At 33.3% G+C, this 20,814-nt stretch overlaps 1 non-coding gene across 1 annotated transcript; it reads left to right on the top strand.

Moving 5' to 3' along the window:
- The first annotated feature begins 2,133 nt into the window (after positions 1-2,133).
- Positions 2,134-2,236, top strand: LOC131832860 (U6 spliceosomal RNA). Its single transcript, XR_009354217.1, has one exon. It is a non-coding gene; the product is annotated as a U6 spliceosomal RNA (small nuclear RNA).
- The last annotated feature ends 18,578 nt before the right edge of the window (positions 2,237-20,814 follow it).

Here is a 20,814-nt window from a genome sequence, read left to right as displayed (position 1 = left end):
GGCCCAATAAAGCTACAGACTTTGAATACAAAGCATGTAGAAAATAGTTGTTATATATAGATTTGCAATAGATTCTGCTGGAAAAATTCTTGTCCATTAGAAAACATTCCTGGAATTCTCTCTCAAAGAATGTGGCAGGCATACCACCTTACTTTCCAAGTTAGCTATATAAGCTTTATATCAATGAGATTACTATTCAGTATTCAGGTATTTTCACCTACATGATGTATGCATAGGGTTTTAACAGATGTTTAAACATATATGTTTAACATATATCATATAACATATGCATACATCATACTATATATATGTATATATATGTAGCAAAGTTTGTTTTCAAATAATCTGTACAAATTTTATTGTGTTGTTTTTTATTGCAGTTTAGAGGGTCTTTTTGTATTCTGGAAATGAGTCATTTGTTCAGTATGTATTTTGACAATATTTTATCTCAGTCTGTGTTTATCCCAGTTTTATTTTGTTAATAGTGCCTTTTGTGGATCAGATTTTTATTTTAATTATGTTTAACTTATCATTTGTCTTTTATAGTTGCTTTCTGTGACCAGTCTAATAAATCTTTTTAGTTATATTTTCTTCTCAAGTCTTTATAGTGTTAGTATTTATATTTAGGTCTATGATTCATTTCAACTTAAATTTTGTATATATGTAAAGAGGTTATCAGGTTTTTTTCCATATCCAAACAGATATCCAGTTATTCCAGCACTATTTATTGAAAATGTTTTTTCCATGGAATTATTTTGACATCAGACTTGAAATGGATTAATCTATATGTATATGTCTATTTCTCAAGTTTTATTATGTTTTAGTGACCCATTTTATTTTCTTAAAATAGTGACACATTTTCTTAAATACAACTTTTTAGTAATCTTAAAGCTTAATGTAAGTCTTCCTACATACTTTGTTTCTTTTATTTGTTTTGGCTATGCAATGTCACTCGTAAAAGTGAATTTTAGAAAATAAATATAAATATAAATTTTAGAAAAATTTGTCATTTTTTAATTTTTAGAGGTTAGGTGAGTTTATGACTGAGAAGGTGTTGAATTCATTGATCAATTTGGGAAGAAACTGACCTAAAAATACCTTAACAGCATTTTGTCTTTGATTCCAAGAGCATGGTAAATCTTTTCATTCATTCATTCATTCACTCACTCAATTTTTAAATTTAGTTCTGTGCTCAATATGGAACTTGAATGCACAATGCCAAGATCAAGAATCACATGCTCTTCTGACTGAGCCAGACCGGCTCCTTTCATTTAAATCTTTATCTTCCTATAATTATGCCCCTCTCAAAAATTTTTTTACTTCCCATTTGTTTTCTAATATGTAATTGATATATGTTTACTGATGCTTAAATCTAGTTTAATTCACTTGTTAGTCTAATAGTAGATTTGTACCATCTACAAATTTCTATGCAGACAATGGTACCATCTGTATATATAAGAACAGTTATGCTTTTTCCTTTACATTTGTTTCTAATTCTAACATCTGGATAGTATCTAGGTTACCTTCTATTAATTGTTTTTCTCTAGGCTACACATCAGATATTTCTATTTCTTTACAGATCTAGGAGTTTCTCATGTACATAGAACATTTTGAATGATAGAGATTTTCTGCTATATATTAGTTACCTCTGAAGAATACTGGGTTTTGTTGTTGTTGTTGCTCTTTGCTTTGGGTTTTATTTTATTAGGTAACTAAACTGGTTTGGCCTCAGACTCAAAACTTACTGCTACGGAAAGCAGCTGAAGTCTTTGCTAATTATCTTTAGACTTGTAGATGTTCCTTCTTACCACTACTGGACTTTATCCATACATGTTTACTCAGATAGTGGCCAACAATTTGGGCAGAGAGGATACATAAATTGTGAGCCCTGCCCCCAACATGACCCTTTCCTCTCCCTGATTTTTTTCCTCACTTTCCAGCTTTTCCACAAAGCCAAAACAGTCTGCTAATTTTTGCAGTCAATAGGGATAAGTTTTAATGAGCTTTCTGCTCAAATTTCACCCACCTTGCATAAGTTAAACTAGGTGGTACCCTCAGGGAGATGAGAACCCACACAGACAACAGTAAATTTTATCCAACATAGTTTCCTTTCTCAAAGGGTATAATGCCATGCTTGCTTTGGCAGGATATATAAAAAATTGGAATGATACAGAAAAGATTAGCATGGTCCCTGTAAAAATACAACACATAAATTTGTAAAGGGTTCCATCTTTTTAATAGATATGCAGAAAAATAAAGATGAATCCAAGTATATCACTAAAGAAAGCCAACAAATTGTGACAGAAGAGAGTAAGAGAATAAGGAACAAAGGAAAACTACCAAAACAACCATAAAACAAGTAACAAAGTGGCAATAAATACATACATATCGATAATTACTTTGAAGGCAAATGGAATAAATGCTCTAATCAAAAGACATAGGGTGAAGAAATAGGTTAAAAAAAAAAAAAGACCCATCTGTACACTGCCTACAAGAGAGGCATTTCAGACCTAAAGACATATGCAGATTGAAAGTGAAGGGATGGAGAAGAATTTATCATGCAAATGGATGCAAAAAGCAAGCTGGAGTAGCAATACTTGTATCAGAGAAAATAGACTTTAAAACAAAGACTAACAAGAAACAAAGGAGGACATTATATAATCATTCAGGGGACAACCCAACAAGAAAATATAACAATTATATTTCTACACCCAATATGGGAACATCCATATACTTGAAGCAGTAAACAACAAATATAAAAGAACCAATTGGAGGAGGAGAATTCAACATTCCACTTACATCATTAGGTACATTATCCAAACAGAAAATCAATAAGGAAATAGACACTTTGAGTGACACATAGGGCCAAATATATTTAACAGATATATTTGGAATTCCATCCTAAAACAGCAGAGTACATTTTTTTTAAGTGCACACAAAACATGTGCACTTATTCCACAATATGTGTATTCCACAGTATACCATATAATAGGCCAGAAAACAAGTCTTAACAAATTAAAAAATATCAAAGTCTTTCCATCCATCTTTTCTGACTGCAATGCTATGAAACTAAATTTCAACCACAAGAAAAATCTGGAAAGACCACAAATACATAGAGGTTAAATAACATGCTACTCAACAATGACCAGGTTAACCAGGAAATCAAAGAGGAAATAAAAAATACCTGAAATAAAAAAGGAAAACCTAATGGTCCAAAATATTTGGGATGCAGCAAAAGCTGTCCTAGAGGGAAGTTTGTAGCAATACAGGCAACCTCAAAAACAAAACAAAAAAAGCTTCAAATAAACAACCTAAACCTTACATCTAAAAGAGTTAGAAAAAGGACAAATGAAAGACCAAATAAGCAGAACAAAGGCAACAATAAAGACTAGAGCAGAAATAAACAAAATAGAAACTAAAAACAAAATAAAACCAAAATGAAAAACAAAGCAATAGACAGATCAATGAAACCTGGAGCTGGTTCTCTGAAAAGATCAACATAATTGATAAGCCTTTACCCAGATGCATCAAAAAAAGGAGAGAGAGGATTCAAATAAGGTCAGAAATGAAAGAGTAGAAACAACCAACACCAAAAAAAATACAAACAATTTTAAGAGAATATTATGAAAAATTTTAAGCCAATAAATTGGACAAGCTAGTAGAAATGGACAAATTCCTAGAAACTTTTGTAACCTCCCAAAATTCAATGAGGACAAAGTAGAAAATGTGAACGGACCAATTACAACAATTACATTGAATCAGTAATCAAAAAAAACTTCCAACAAACAAAAGTCCAGGACCAGATGACTTCAGAGGCAAATACCATCGAACATTTAAAGAAGAGTTAATATCTATTCTCTCAAACCATTCCAAAAACTTGAAAAAGAAGGAAAACCTCCAAATTCATTCTATGAGGCCAGCATTACCCTGGCAAAAATATCAGATAAAAACACTAAGAGGCAAAGAGAGAGAAATACAGAGGATTATCCTTGATGAAAATAGATACAATAATCTTCAATAAAATATTAACAAACTGAATCCAACAACACATTAAAAAAAATCATTCACCATGATTAAGTGGGATTTATTCCTGGGATGCAGGTGTGGTTCAATGTTTGCAAATCCATCAATATGATACATATCCATAAGAGGAAGGGTAAGAACGATACGATTATTTCAACAGAGACAGAAAAAGCATTTGATAAAATACAACATCCATTCATGATAAAAATCATCACCAAAGTAGGTGTAGAGGGAACATACCTCAAAATAATAAAGGTCACATATGAAAGACCAACAGTGAGCATCATACTCAATGGTGTAAAACTGAGAGCTTTTCCTTTAAGATCAGGAAAAAGACAAGGAGTTCCATTCTCACCACTATTATTCAACATCATACTGGGAGTCCTAGCCACAGCAATCAGACAACAAAAAGAAATAAAAGACATCCAAACTGGTAGGAAGAAGTAAAACTTATAGTATTTGTAGATGACATGATATAATGTATAGAAAACCCTAAAGACAGCACCAAATATAAAAACCTACTAGAATTGATAATTAAATTCAATAAGGTCAAAGGATACCGAGTCAACACACAATAATTGGTTGCATTTCTAAACACTAAAAACAAAGCAACAGAAAAAGTAATTAAGAAAGCAGTCCCATGAACAATTGCACTAGAATGAATAAAATGCCTAGGAATAAATTTAACTGAAGAGGCAAAATATCTGTACTGTGAAAGCTATAAAGCACTGATGGAAGAAATTAAAGATGATACCAAAATGGGGAAGATATTCCATGCTCAAGGATTGGAAAAACAAATATTGTTAAAATGTCCATACTACCCAAAGCAGTACACAGATTTAATGTAATCTTCCCAAAATACCAACAGCATTTTTCACAAAACTAGAACAAATAATCCTAAAGTTAAATCCCTGAATAGCCAAAAACAATGCTGAAAAGCAAAAACAAAAACAAAACAAAACAAACAAAAAACCCCCCACAAAATGGGAGATATCAAAAGTCCAGATTTCAAGTTATATGACAAAGATATAGTAATCAAAATAGTTTGGTACTAGCACAAACATAGACACACAGATTGATGGTGCAGGATACAAAGCCTAGAAAACAAACCCACAATTACATGGTCAATTTTTGTCAAAAGAGGCAAGAATATGAAAGGGGAAAAAGTTTCTTCAACAAATGGTATCAGGAAAACTGGACATTTACATGCCAAAGAATGAAACTGGATCACTTTCTTACACCATACACAAAAATAAACTCAAAATGGATTAAGGACCTTTGAGGTGTGAAGCCATAAAAACTCTGAAGAGAACACAGGAAGTAATTTCTGACACTGGCCATAGAAAAGTTTTTCTAGATGTCTCCTGAAGCAAGGGAAACAAAAGCAAAAATAAACTATAGGGACTACATCAAAATAAAAAGCTTCTGCACAGCAAAGGAAACAGTCAAAAGAACTAAAAAGAGGGAGAAGATATCTACAAATGACATATCCAATAAGTGTTAGTATCCAAAATATATTTAAAAAAACTAATACAACTCAACACTGAAAAAACAAATAATCCAAACAAAATGGGCAGAAGACGGGCACCTTCATGGCTCAATCAGGTCAGTGTCAGGCTCTTGACTTCAGCTCAGATCAGGTCATGAGATCAAGCCCTGTGTCAGGCTCCATATTTGGCAGGGAGTCTGCTTGAGAGTCCCTTTCTTCCTCGTCCTCTGCCCCCACCACACCACACACACACTCTCCTATAAAATAATATAAATCTTTAAAAAAATGGGCAGAAGACACAAACACACACTTCTCCAAAGAGGACTTCCACATGGCCAATAGATACATGGAAAGACACTCAACATTCCTTATCCTGAGGAGTATGCAAATCAAAACTACAGTGGGAGTGGTACAAAAACAATGAATGCTAGAACACTGAAAAGAAATAAAATAAAATGAAAAAAAAACAAAAACCCTACAATGACATATTACCTCACACCTGTGAGAATGACTAAAATAAAAAACACAAAGACAACAAGTGTTGTTGAGGATATAGGAGAAAAAGGAACCCTCTTGCTCTGTTGGTGGGAATGCAAACTGGTGCAACCACTGGGAAAACAGAATGGAGGTTCCTCAAAATTTTTAAAAATAATGCTATTCTATGATTTAATAATCACACTACCATGTAGTAATGAAATACAAGAACACTAATTTGGAAGGATATATGCACTCTGAAGTTATTACAACACTATTTACTATAGACAAATTATGGAATCAGCCCCAGTGTCCATCCACAGATGAATGAGTAAACAGGCACACACGCAAGAATATTATTCAGTTTGTAAAAAGAATGAAATCTTGCCATTTGCAACAACACAGATGGGAGCTAACGAGTATTATGCTAAGCAAAACCAGCCAGAGAAAGACAAATATCATACAATTTTACACAGATGTGGAATTTAAGGAACAAAATATCCAAACAAAGGAAGGAGAGAAAGAGAGACAGACAAACCAAGAAACAGACTTTTAACTATAAAGAACAAAATTATGGTTATCAGAGGGGAAATGGGTGGTACAGTGGGTAAAATGAGTGATGGGGATAAGAGTACACTTACCATGATGAACACGGAGTAATGACATGCATAGAACTGGTGAATCACTATATTGGACACTTGAAACTAATACACACACACACACACACACACGTTTTATGTGTGTATATATATATATATATATATACATAATATATATACATATAGTTAACATATAGTTAACTGTATGTTAACTATACTGGAATTAAAACTTAAAAACTTAGAAAAAAAAGTCATCCTATTTGTATTTTCAGTCACTTTTTACTGTAATCAAAAATGTGTTTATATATACTTCATTTCTAGTTTATAATTATGGGCAGCTGATTAAAATACTCTGGTAGGGGTGCCTGGGTGGCTCAGTGGGTTAAGCCTCTGCCTTCATCTCAGGTCATGATCTCCGTGTACTGGGATCGAGCCCCACATCAGGCTCTTTGCTCAGCGGGGAGCCTGTTTCTCTCTCTCTCTCTCTCTGCCTGGCTCTCTACCTACTTGTGATCTCTCTCTCTGTCAAATAAATAAAAATCTTAAAAAAAATAAATAAATATAATACTCTGGTATTACTGAAATCAGAATCCCTTTACACTTTCATATTTGTTTTTTAATAATAGTTTTCTCAAATGTTTCATATTCACTGGTTACTTTTTCATATTTGTAATGAGTTGGAAGGTGGCCCCCCTAAAAGTTATGTCCACTTACAATTCATGACCTAATTTGGAGAAATGGTCTCTGCAGAAGTAATAAGGATTTTGAGATAATCATTCTGGATTATCCAGGTAGGCCCTAAGAACAGCAAATGAAGTTCTTATTTTAAAAAACAGAAACAAAAAAACGGAGAGGGTAACTTGAGACATAGGGAAAAGGAATAAATCATGCAGAGTTGGAGATAGGTATGTGGGTTAAAGCCCACAAGTCAATGAACACCTGAAGCACCCCAAGTTGCAGGAATCAAGGAAAGATTCTCTTCTAGAGAATTCTGTGAGAAAATGAATTTCTACTCTTATAAGCCACTCAATTTAACGTTATTTTTTACAACCTTCCTAGAAAAAGGTACAGTCAAGTTTCTGCTCCTGTAACAAAATACCATAAACTGAGAGTCTTATAACAAACAAAAAATCATTTCGCATAGTCTCAGAACTTGAAATGCCAAAGTCCAGGGTACCATCATGGTTGGGTTTGGGTGAGAGTCCATGCTTTTCCTTTTTTCGTTGCAAACTTCTTGCTGTATTCTCATATAGTATACAGGGCAACAGAGTTCTCTAGAGTCTCTTTTACAAGGGAATTAATTCCATTTATATGAGATCCCCACCATAACCTGATCATTCCCCAAACCTCACCACCTAATGCCATCACAATGAGAGGTTAGGATTTTAACATATAAATTTGGGGGGGGAATAAACATTCATTCAATTGCAGAAACTAAAACAATATTTAAAAATGAGTAATAGAAAGTTAAGTACAGGCTCTGTACGAAAAGTGGCAGGTTTTAACTGGGGTATATTACAGTTTGTTGAGTCATTATTCGGTGACATTCAATTGCCAGAAAGGGAGAAGGCTGTTGCCATCATCTGCACCAACTATTCTAGTTTCTCTAAGATTTTTTTTAATCTTAATTATCTAGATCAGAATACTAGATACCCTGAAGAGAAATGACTATCTCGAGATTCAGCCTACAAGAACATAAATTGTGCATGATTATCTTTTTTATTTTGGCACATTTTTCAGTCTTTTTCATGTATCATTGTACTTCACTTTAAGTAACTAAAGATGCACATAATAATCTAGAATTCAATATTTGTAACAGTTCCTTTTCCTACCCCCTTTTGTTCTCATTTTAAGGTGTCTTGAAAGGAACTGATTTAAATAAGGCCATTCTACCATCTTAGGGGGAAATACTGCTAGATATTTAAGTGTACATTCAAAAACATTTGCCTCATTTTATGGATGAGAGAACTAAGATCCAGAGGCTTTAAAGTAACACTCAAACATACATATTGCCAGTCAGTGGCAATTCCAGATCCCTAATGCATATTTGATTGCACCATTCTTAGAAATTCTTGGCTTCACATTTTTTCAGCAAACAGTTGAGTATCAAATATTGGCTAGTCAATAAATACAAACACATAACATTTTTCAAGTTACATGAAGAAAAAGAGGGCAAATGATAAGGTATCTCTCTCCCTTCAAAGTATCTATAGTTAAATAGTGGTATATGGGGATATTAGAAAATGTCTAATTTCTATAGAAATTGAAACAATTTGTATACATTTTATATCATAATTGACTGTCCTGGAATATGTGTTTTATATGAGTAATAGTAATATATCACAGAAAAGAATGACAAAATAAACCCTAAAATAATTGTCATTTGTTGGCAAGAACAAAAAGATTTTCTCTGTGTTTTCTACCTACTGGTTTTGTGTTCTAAGACCCAGACACAGCCACCCGGCTATTCCTGACAGCCTGAGTCTGTCTGCACTATATCTGAATTTATTACTCACCATTTGTTATATTGCTAATAAAAACAGTATAAAATACTATCTTGTCACATTAAATCTGAAACAGAAATCTTGTTATATTTCAAGAAATGATTTAATATTTTATTACCTAAAATACTGGTGTGGAATGATGGTTACCACCATTTCTGTGAGCTGCTCACTAAATATTGATTGGGGTAAAAGTTGCAACATTAACTGCATGGGCAAAGCTTTTCAACTTATAAACACTGAGTGTTTAGGTGCCTTGTGACTAAATCAACAGAGTACAGCCAAGGATCAGGATCCCACATATTTCCAAGTCATATAGCAATGCCTCTAGCTATCCATAGTATTTTAAGGTATTAATGTAATGAACCATCTTTAAAATTTTTTTTTTAAAAAGGAAAAGCAGAATGGAAATAAAGAAATCATATCCCTCACCATGTCTTTAAAAATTATATTAAAATGGCAATACTACAGTAATCCAGTTCAGAGAGAAAATAAAACTGTTATACTAAGCCATTAAATAACTGGTTTTTGTTCTTTATATTATCTGTAATTGAGATCAAATGTTAAAAGGTTTTATCTAGAACCGGCCTGTGGTATTTTCTCTGTGTCAAAAAGTAAAGAAATCCTTATAATTAAAAATCCTAAAGTATTATTGAAAGACTGATCTTCATTTTCCCATAATATTGTTATCAATATTCCAAAATATATTAAGATAAAACACCAAGTTTGTTAGTCCTTCTTAAAATACATGGAATCAAGTTTCAAAGTGAATGACTTTCAAAATTTGATTGTTTTCATCTCTCTTTAGGCTTTCTTGTGGCAGGAAAGAAGTGATTGTTCTATAATATTCAAGCATTCTAATAAATTAAATGGAAAAACCATGCTTCCTCTACTCCCCTTTTAGCTTAAGTTAAATATGTGTGTGGGGGTGTGTGTGTGTATTTTTGGCTTCAATTATTACCAACAATACAGAAAGCCTCCAGAAATAAAAATTAGTCATGATTTTCAGAAAATACCTTTAAAATGTTCATTTTATCAGGGAGAGAAAAGCATTTCCAGGTAAATTCAATTCCCTATGCTCACCTGTGATTTATCCATGCACTTATTTTTTTTTTCTTTCTAAATGTTTATTTTACCTTCCTTATACCAATTTCCTTTTCAACACCCTAAAGTTCTTAAGCCATTTATTAAGAAATTAGAAAATTACAAAAAAAAAAAAAGTTAAGCATTACCACTCCCAATTTTTATCCTGGACCAAAATCTCCCATAGTGATATTATTATTTTGAAAAAATGAGAACAGATGAAAGAAGGAAGGAAAAGAGGAAGGAAGGGACTAATAAGATCTACAATTTCCAGTGAGAATGTGGGACATTGCTTTTCAGAATATTGCATACATATTCCTGTGTTAAAGAAGTAAAGAAAAATCAACTGACTCTATTTCCCCACAAGATTTAGGTTACCTCATCTAAAACACTCTTAGTGATTATTCCTAACACTGGAACAGAGAACAAAATGACTTGAGTGGTAGGTTGTTAGTTATTAGTAGTACAGGACAAAGTGGCCTTTCAGATTCTCTTGTAATGCTGTTGATAAAGAATGTGTTTCTGGGGCGCCTGGGTGGCTCAGTGGGTTAAAGCCTCTGCCTTCAGCTCAGGTCATGATCTTAGGGTCCTGGGATCGAGCCCCGCATCGGGCTCTCTGCTCAGCGGGGAGCTTGCTTCCTTCTCTCTCTCTGCCTGCTTCTCTGCCTACTTGTGATCTCTGTCTGTCAAATGAATAAATAAAATCTTTAAAAAAAAAAAAAAGAAAGAAAGAAAAATCTCCTTCTAAATTCTTAAGTCTGTGTTTGTGCATGTGTATTTTATATGCCTGTTTCAAATGGCCTACTCTCTGCCAAGAAGGGAATATAAGAGTGACATCTGGTGCATCTGAATCACTATGGACTTAGAAGTTGATATATTCACAAAGGTACATTAAGGAACGCACCTTGTTAAAGCTTACAATCAGGTATAGAGCTAGGAGATAGAGACTTTGTCTTTAGAGAGGGCATAGTTGTTGTTTCCCCATCTCTACCCTCAGCTGCACTTTGCAAGAGAAATGATCATGTTTTACTCTAGTCCTTACTCTTGCTTTTTCCTAACAAGGTAAAAGCAGGTTTCTTCCCACAAGTTTATAGAAACTACACAGGTGAAAATTAGATCCAACCTGCATAGGCCACTAACTAACCAAACAGATGGCCACCCCAAGATCACCTGCAAAACAGCAACCTTCTATTTTCATTGTATTTTAGTTGCCAAATTTGACTTTGCCTCAAATCAAAGCCCTTCTCCTACGTTGCAGATTATGGCTCAACCTGCTGACCAGGTTTGTCAGTGACATGCATGTTTTTGTACTTGAGGTTTTCAGATTGTGTGACTGAGATACCCAAAATGGAGTAGTCAAGAAATTTTGAACCTCTGTTCAACTCTGTTTCTGAGCCATGAATTCTTAAACACTTCCAACAGTCTTCTGCATAGCAAGAATTCCTTATAACACTGCTGTGACAAATCTCACACCCGCATTTTAGGCACTTAACTTCATAAAGACCTCCCTTCTTCTTGCTCCCCACTTCAGTAAATTGTTAAAAATGAGAAATCATTTCTTTTTAAAGATCTTTTAAAAACGATCTGGAAAAAACATGGGCTTTGAAGGCAGACAACTGTGGGAACAATTTCAAGTCCTGCCCCTTGTAAGTTCAGGGATTTTGAGGGACACATTTGATTTTTGTGGCTCTCAAATTCCTTACCTGTATAGTAACTATAAAATAACAGGAGATTCAGTTCCAGATTGTTGTGAAGGCTTAAGAAATATTATAGGAGAAGAGGCCAGATACTGTGTCATATTACCCTTTGCTGCTTGCAGTGTCTGAGTCAGACCCAAGAGTTCTTATTTTTACCAGACAGATCGGTGTCCACCAAATAATCCACCTACAAGCAATAGATCAATCATTAATTTCTACTTCACATCAAGACCACCGAAATTAGCCTCTGAGTGAGCAATAGCTTTTTTTTTTTTTTTTAAATTTTTTATTTTTTATAAACATATATTTTTATCCCCAGGGGTACAGGTCTGTGAATCACCAAAAAGCCTCACTTATTAACAAATGGGGCAATGCAGTATCTCAGTTCCCGTATCTCAATACCTCAACCTTGGATGGTCTCCCTCCAAATTGAAGGATAACAAAGATAGACTTTTCTTTACTCAGAGCAGCCTACTTTGTTTGATTCTCCAAAGAATCCCTTAAGAACAAGTAAAATTTACCTAATGTTACATTAGATTTTAAAGTGTGACTCTGAATTCAGGAGGCAACTTAAAACTCTTTTCTCATAGTAAAAACTGTATTTTCCCTTAAAATCAAAGATCTGTTCCCTGATAGTAGTAAAAAGGTCAAGTTTGGGGCAAAATGATTTCCATAAACCAAAATATCGAAGTTTTCATGCCTATCCTTATACCAAAACACTTAGAAATAAAGAGTTAAATGGTGTAACTCTCATATTGGTAATCCTTTCAATTGTCTCTTTTTCTAGAGCAGTAGTTCTTAAAATGTAGTAAGAAAAATCTTAGTGGTCTCTAAAAGCTGATGAGCAGTCCAAGACAAGTTTCCTTTTCTGATCACATCCTGTGTAAGAATGAATTTTCTTTTATTCTTCATCTAAAACAACATGTCACACCAGAATGAATGCAGAAACATATGAGAATTTAGCTGTTTTCTAGTAAGTCAGACACTAAAGAACCTGCAAAATGTCAAAACAACACCACACCTCTTGCTAATTTTTGGCTTCGAAAAATAAGACTTTTTCATTTAAAAATATGTTTTTGGGGGCACCTGAGTGGCTCAGGTTTTAAGCGTCTACCTTCGGCTCAGGTCATGACCCGGGATCCTGGGATCGAGTCCCGCATGAGGCTCCCTGCTCGGTGGGGAGCCTGCTTCTCCTACTTATTCCCCCCACTTGTATTCTTTCTCTCCTTCTTTCTCTCTCTCTTTGTCAAATAAATAAATAAAATCTTTTTTTTTAAATGTGTTATTTATATTAACAGATAATAGGTTTCTTTTAGCTATTTATAAATAAAAGCCAATTTTTAAAATATCTGATTTAATCTCTAATTTATTATCAATGTATTGTTAAAAAAAAAAAAACCTATGTGGAATTTAAAAAACAAAACAGATGGACAAAGGGAAAGGATGGAAAAATAAATTAAGATGAAAATAGAAAGGGAGGCAAACTGTAAGAGACCCTTACCAATAGGAAAACAAACTGCTGGAGGGGAGGTGGGCATGTGGGGAAAATTGGGTGATGGATATTACGGAGGGTTCTTGATGTAGTAAGCACAGGGTATTATATGCAACTGATCAATCACTAAATTCTACCCTTGAAATATACAATATATGTTAACTAAATAGAATTTAAATAAAGAATTGAAAAAAGAAAGAAAGAAAAGAAAACCACAGGCTCAAATGGCATCAGTTAGGTTGAATCCCCAAACTGGGGCTTACTACCCAATCCAATTACAGTTTCAACCCTTCTCAGAAATGTACTTTTACCTGGTCAGTGAGAAATTTTCTGGTAAATGTCAATGAAATAATCTGCCCCAGGGACCTCTCCAACCCCCAAAGGAAGTTGAGGTAATCAGCATAATAACCCCACCCCCTTTCTTCCTTGTAGGGTAAAGTAATCTTGTCTTAAACAATCTTTTTTTTTTTTTAATAGATTTTATTTATTTATTTGACACAGAGATTGAGGTCACAGGTAGGCAGAGAGGCAGACAGAGAGAGAGAAAGCAAAAGCAGGCTCCCTGTCGAGCAGAGAGCCCAGTGCAGGCCTCCATCCCAGGCCTCTGAGATCCTAAACTGAGTGGAAAGCAGAGCCTTAACCCACTGAGCCACCCAGGCACCCAACAATCTTTTTTGCTAACAACTTTCATATCTTATCCCCCTTCCTATAAAAATCTTACATTTTGTACTACTCTACTTGCTAGGTGGGTTGCTGCCTGGTTCCTGAATTGTTTAGTGAAGGCAATTGGATCTTTGAATTTACTCAGTTTCAATTTTGTATTTTCACCGTATACATAATACATTCACATAAGCATGCTTGGAGGACTCAATATATAAGTATCTAAAGGAATCCAGAGTAGAAAGGGAGAGTTCCCAAATTCGAACAATCTGATGCCGACACTCAATCTTTCCCATATTACTTCTGCCCAAGGCTCACATATTAAGGCAAATATAATCAAAATAGCAGGAACACCACATACATAGACAGAAATTTGTAGTTTTAAACTGTTTCTATAAGCATTATCTTATTAAAACATAGCTTTGTCTTTCAGATGAACAGTTTCCATTTGTAATTATTTTGAAGACAGTAAGGATAACTTCAATTCAAAATGGCTGGACCACCAAATGATAGGTAGCAGTGTTGAAATGAAAGATAAGATCCATTTACTTTTAAAGGATAAAACCTCCAATTAAGGTTAAAACTCAATCATAAGTCAAACCACACAAATGTTCCTCATTCCACTCCCAAGACTAGTTAAATTTTTATCAACAAAGGCAAGCCTCTGAGAAATCAACTTTCTTGTTCTTAGTGTAAGGTATTAAAATATACTTTTAGAAAGATTAAAATAATCCAAATCTTTAGCAGCAACTCTTAATGGGCTTTGCCATAAAGTTTATGATGCAATTTATTCCTGCTTGTGGAAAAATGTCTAACCTCCGTCCTTGTTCCTCCATATTATATCTTAGTTGGAGGCATAACAAATTGGTAACAGCTACATACTTGTTGCTTAAATTGGTTTTTTGAACTTAACATTCATGACAAACTATTACTTGGTTTTAGCATCCCACAGAGTCCTATATATCTTGAATATTAATTCACAGAGTCACCTCAGATTTTACTTCTTGATGGTATAAATACCTAATTATGGAAGGCAACTTCTAGAGAATATAGTTATTCTATTTTTGAGCAAATTTAATGTATTTACCAGTAACATGATTCTCCTGAGGATCTATTATTTGTGGGAGATAAAAGGTAATATGATTTTGCTGCTCCATAATATGATGACAATTATAAATAGTCTACCATGGGCATTACTTTATATCTGCTTTTCCCAAAGAACGTCTACATTTTAAATGTTAACATGACTTATTTCATACATATAGAACATATAATACATATATATTACTATGTAATACATGTATGTATCACATATAATACATCTATAAATACATATGCAAATTCTGTAAATACATATGCAAATGTATTATAAATATTACATATACATTTGTATATATAAAATGTTTTACAAATATGCAACGTTTCACAATTATATTAACACCATCCCAATGGGACTGGCATTCCAAGGAATACACTTTGGAAAATAATGAATAGCATATTGTCATCCTGAATTTTGATCTATGTATTAAAGACAGATTATGGTACTTTTTGCACTGTTCCAACTGATAACTATAAATTTCCAATATTAATATGGAATAAGTACAAGAGGCTTCTTAATCCAGTGAATCATACTGTTATACTACGGGTTTTTGTTTTTTGGCTTTTGTTTTGTTTTGTCTTTATTAACCTCTTTTGATTTCTTCAAGCCTGGCCTGGCTCCTCTCAATAATCTCTTTTTTCCCTGTTCTTTAATCAGGTAAATAAAAATTTTGGTCATATTTCTCAAAACATACCACAATATGGTTAAAACAACTGGATAATTGAATAGATGAGACTGGTCTATTGACTCTGCATTATTATCCTTATTTTTCCATGCTATGTCTAATCCAACATGAGAAGCCGCTCCTCATGGATTCTATTTCTAGCACATTTCCCTCAACAATCCACTTCTTTCGACTGCAATGCTACAAGGCTATTAAATCCCACCATCACCTCTGCCCATTGCACTAGTCTCCTACTTCTTTGCTTATGGTTATAGCTCCCAAAAAATATCTTATTGTTTAAAACACTTTAATCATTAACAAACTTCTTAATCTGACTTAAAATTATCTTTCTGGTTTTTTTTTTTTTTTTTTTTTTTTTTTTCCTCAATGTCTACCTCTTCCCCTTCATCCATTTGTCCCACTGCTTGGACTTTATATTCCTCCAAGCTAATTTTTGCCATAAGATCTTTGTGCTAGCTTCTCACTTTGCATGATGCACTTTCTTAGTGATCCCCACTTAATCTATTTACCTAAATTTTCTAATATCTGGTATTACTTTTGTTTTTTTGGTAAAATTTCATTTCTTCTCACTAAAATATAATCTCATTAAATGTTATGTTGTTCTTTGCCATCTAGACTATTTTCTGATACATAGTGAGAAATAAATATTCACACAATTAATGTTGAATGAATAATTAAAAAAACCAAATAACTAAAACTCAATTAGCTTGATTACACAGGAAAGAAATTCTTAACAGATTTATTCCTATTTAGGCATTTTTAGCATTCTGGCTAATGGAACAAAAGATTTCCTAACTTAGAATTTTTTGTTTCTGCCAGGACTAAGCTTTGCTTTAAAGGGGAAGAAGGACATTTTTCTATTACAGTGTAATTTTAACTGTAATACAATTCTGAACAATTATCACAAGAGCCACATTGAGCTGAGCAATATGAAATGATTTAGCTTATAGCCACAGAAAGTATTCTCTATATCTTCCAATTAAGGAATGGGGAAAAATGTCCTCTTCTTTTCAACAAAAACTATTTTTAAATGAATCATCATGTCTAAATTGTACTATAATAAAGTAGTATTTTAAGAATAGCTTTGTCAAATTGAACACACTAGTGATGATCTCCTCTATATCACCATGTCAATGATACTGGTAGATACTGATATATAATTATTTGAACCAAACTTTTGAAACAAGCATCTTTTAGTAATTTTTCAATATTGCTATTTCACATTGAGTACCAGATGTCAGAAGAGTTGAAAACATGTTTATTTTGGTCTCTTGGTCCTTCAAGATTTTTATGACTCAATACCATCCTCATCTCGCATGGATATGTATTTAGCCTCATTGAGTAAACAGGCTTTGAGGAGCAGCAATCTGCATACTTCTAAAAGAAATGATTTAGCCACCTGCACTTTTGGAAAATTGTAAAAAAAAAAAAATTAAGAAAAAGCTACAGAAGACTTTCTATGGCAGGAAGTATCAATAAATAATATTTTAAGGATTTTGGATCTCGGAGGAATACGGAGCCTCATTAAGGTGCAAGTTCCTAAATTTAAAGAGAAACAGACATGAAGTGAACTTGATGATTCACAAATCTGGAAGAAAATAAGTTAGCAAAGTTTAATGTGACTGCTATTTCAGAAAAAATGACACAATACCCTTTGCAATTTCCAAACAACATGTTCAAATTAGCTTACGCTGCCAATATTCCTTCCTGTCTCTTTTTCTCCATGCTCCCAAAACAGCCTACTCCTCCCTCTCTTTGAAGTCTAATGCACATTAGCTATTAGAGGCTTTGGAAGATCTTTATAAAGAAATTTAACTTTGTTCCACTCATGTTTTTTTTGTCGTGTCTCCTGGAAGCACATTTATTGCAATATGCAATCTAAAAAACTAGCATCTATATGGTAAGATTTGGTTAACTGGAAATTCTTAGAATGTGAGAAAGAGTAGGCCTCAGTTTAGGAGTTACTTCAAAACCATCAGATTAAAATTACACAAAACATACAGATTTCACAGAGCTAATGAGAACTAACTTTGAGGAACTTACTCTAAAGTTTCTCTTGAGCTACAGATTAAGTTATAAATTTGTTCTCCTTTTCCTAGTAAAGCTTAAGAATTTTCATTTAAGAAATTTTATTTGATATTTCTTGCTTTAAACTTCAAGAAACTATGAGATGGACTGTAGGTGTATAAAATCAATTGGTGAAGAATGAATTCAGCTCAGGTTTACTTTGTTGTAGAAGAAATCCAAAGATACCTTTAAATTTACACATCTTATAATTTTTAATTTTGATAAATGATTTCCAATTGCTCAAAAGCTTCTCAGAAATACTTCTACTTCTATAAATATTAATGAAAACATATTTTAATATGGTTATTTGATGAGTATTTCTGGAGATTTGTCTTTCTATCGTATTTAAGATTTTTATCCTTCTCAGTTTGTATCTATTCTAAGTAACAGGCTATTAGCAACTTTACTCTTCTAAATAAGAGAAGTTGTTTAAATTATGCTGACAATACCCTTAAAAGTCTAATTAATGGGGCACCTGAGTGGCTCAGTGGGTTAAGCCTCTGCCTTTGGCTCAGGTCATGATCTCAGGTCCTGGGATCCAACCCCACATCAGGTTTTCTGCTCAGCGGGAAGCCTGCTTACCCCTCTTTCTCTGCCTGTTTCTCTGCCTATTTGTTATCTCTGTCAAATAAATAAAATCTTTTTTAAAAAGTCTAATTAACTAATTACATTATAAGATATATAATTGGTAAAATGCTAATTTCAAAAAAAAGGTAGCATATTGACTATTCATTACAATATGTATAATTATATATAATTGCATATACTTGGTTAAAGAGTAGCCTTCAAGCTTTACTAATTTTAATGTGATCTTATTCTCCATAATTACTAGACCAATATTAGTTAACCCCATGGCCTAATGCAGGAGTTTGTAGATACCAGTAAAAGAGAATAAGGATGGTTGTTTTATGATACAATTTTGAATGTATTCTAATTTTTTTTTAAGATTATTTATTTATTTGTTTGTCAGACAGAGAGAGTGAGCAAGCATGCACAAGCAGGCAGAGTGGCAGGCAGAGGCAGAGAGAGAAGCAGGCTCCCTGATGAGAGGAGCCCAATATGGGACTCGATCCTAGGATCCTGGGATCATGACCTGAGCCAAAGGCATTGGCTTAACCAAATAAGCTACCCAGGCGTCCCAATACTCTTAATTTTTACATGTAGATATATTATGGTGTATAAGTCATTTTCAGACTTCATTACTTTACTATTACTGATACATTACCTGAAGGAGACCACTAGCTGATTTTAGTACAGAAGTACAAAATCCTATGGCTCAAATTCATTAGTTTAGGACAATGGGTCTAAAAGTTTTTTTTTAATAGAGTTGGAAAGGTAGAAAAATCTCACTGAAATGAGATAATAAACATAAACAATTTGTGGGAAGGGATAATATACATACCATTATTTACCTCAGGAATAGGCTTGTAATGATTCTCATTTGAACAGCATATATACCATAATTTTTATCACTAGTTTTCAAAGTGTAGTCCTTGGACAACATAAAATAAAATATGTTCAGAATATTTATGTTATAAATAGGTTAAAAATCAACGCTCTACATTTACTGATTGACCTAGGGTAAATATTTAAGAATAATATCCTTACTGCAATTAATAAGGAAAGTCTGGAAGATAACCTCTAGTTATGGTAATATAACATAAGAAAATTACTACATGTTAGTAGTTCCCAAAGAGGGTATTTGCTCAATCCAACAAACCAAATGGATAATGACAAATACAAATCTACAATAATTTTTAATTGTTTGTAAGATTAACAGTTGTTGAAACTAGAACATACTTGAAATAGTTCTTGTGATGTAATGATAGAAGTTTCCCATGCAAGTTGTAAAAAGTCCAACTATCCATAAATACATATGTATAGTAGAATCTTTATTATGGAGCCAAACACTTAGTTTTGTAGTGAGACTTTGTGCTGAAATACTTGAGAGTTACAAAAATGTTTACCAAATTTATAGTTTAGTTTAGCATAGCAAATATCAGCATTCCTTATTTAGCTGGCTTTAATAAGTACCCATTTAGTCAGACATGAACTTAAAAGTCTAAGAGATTGCAATAAATTTCCACTAAGAGACAAAGAGTGTTCTGTATTTTGTAACAGTTCTTGGTCAATGAACTTAGTACAAGTTTACTACTATTTAATAAAAGTCCTCCAGTCAATACTTTGGTAAGCAGTTCTTGAGAAATCATCCTAGTCCTTAAACTCTAAATTTTCCATCTTGAACAGTGATGATGATATTGGTAGCTAAATCAATCTAACAAGAGTTGTATTCAACAAAACCAGAGTTGATATGAAAATAAAGGTTGATGGGTAATTATCATAATAAGTGATAAGTCTATTTAAGTCATTTACTTGGTTCAAAATAGATCTGCTGATCACATTTCATTTTAATAAAACAGAACTATTTTTATGTTTACCTTTTTCAAGTTTTATTTGTGAGACAGTACATATGCCCAAGAGTGGGAGGAGGGGTAGAGGGAGAGAATCTCAAGCAGATTCCCCACTAAATACAAAGCTTGTTCCTATGACCCATGACATCATGACCTGAGCTGAAATCAATTGGGCATTTAATTGACTGAGCCACCCAGGTGCCTTTCTTTGTGTTTGCTTTTCATTTATTTATTCATTCAACAAATTGTATTAGGCACCTACTACATACAAAGTATTCTGCTTATTACATGAAAAGAGGCCAAAGATAAAATCATTAATCCTTTGGAATTAACTATCTGGTAGGGGGATACGAATAATGAAATAATACAAAAATAATCATAAAATTAAAAATCATGATAAACACTAAAAAAAGTCACATGGCACTATAAACACATTTCCCACGGGAGTCTAAAGTTATAAAACTTGAGATGTGAAGGGCAAATGAAAGCTAACTTATGTAGTAATGTAGTAATAAAGAGTGGGGGTAAATAGAG

This window comes from Mustela lutreola, chromosome 5 (genome assembly GCF_030435805.1).
Source record: "Mustela lutreola isolate mMusLut2 chromosome 5, mMusLut2.pri, whole genome shotgun sequence".
Taxonomy (NCBI): domain Eukaryota; kingdom Metazoa; phylum Chordata; class Mammalia; order Carnivora; family Mustelidae; genus Mustela; species Mustela lutreola.
Note: the sequence above shows the minus strand (reverse complement) of the source record. Positions and strands in the feature narration are given on the sequence as shown.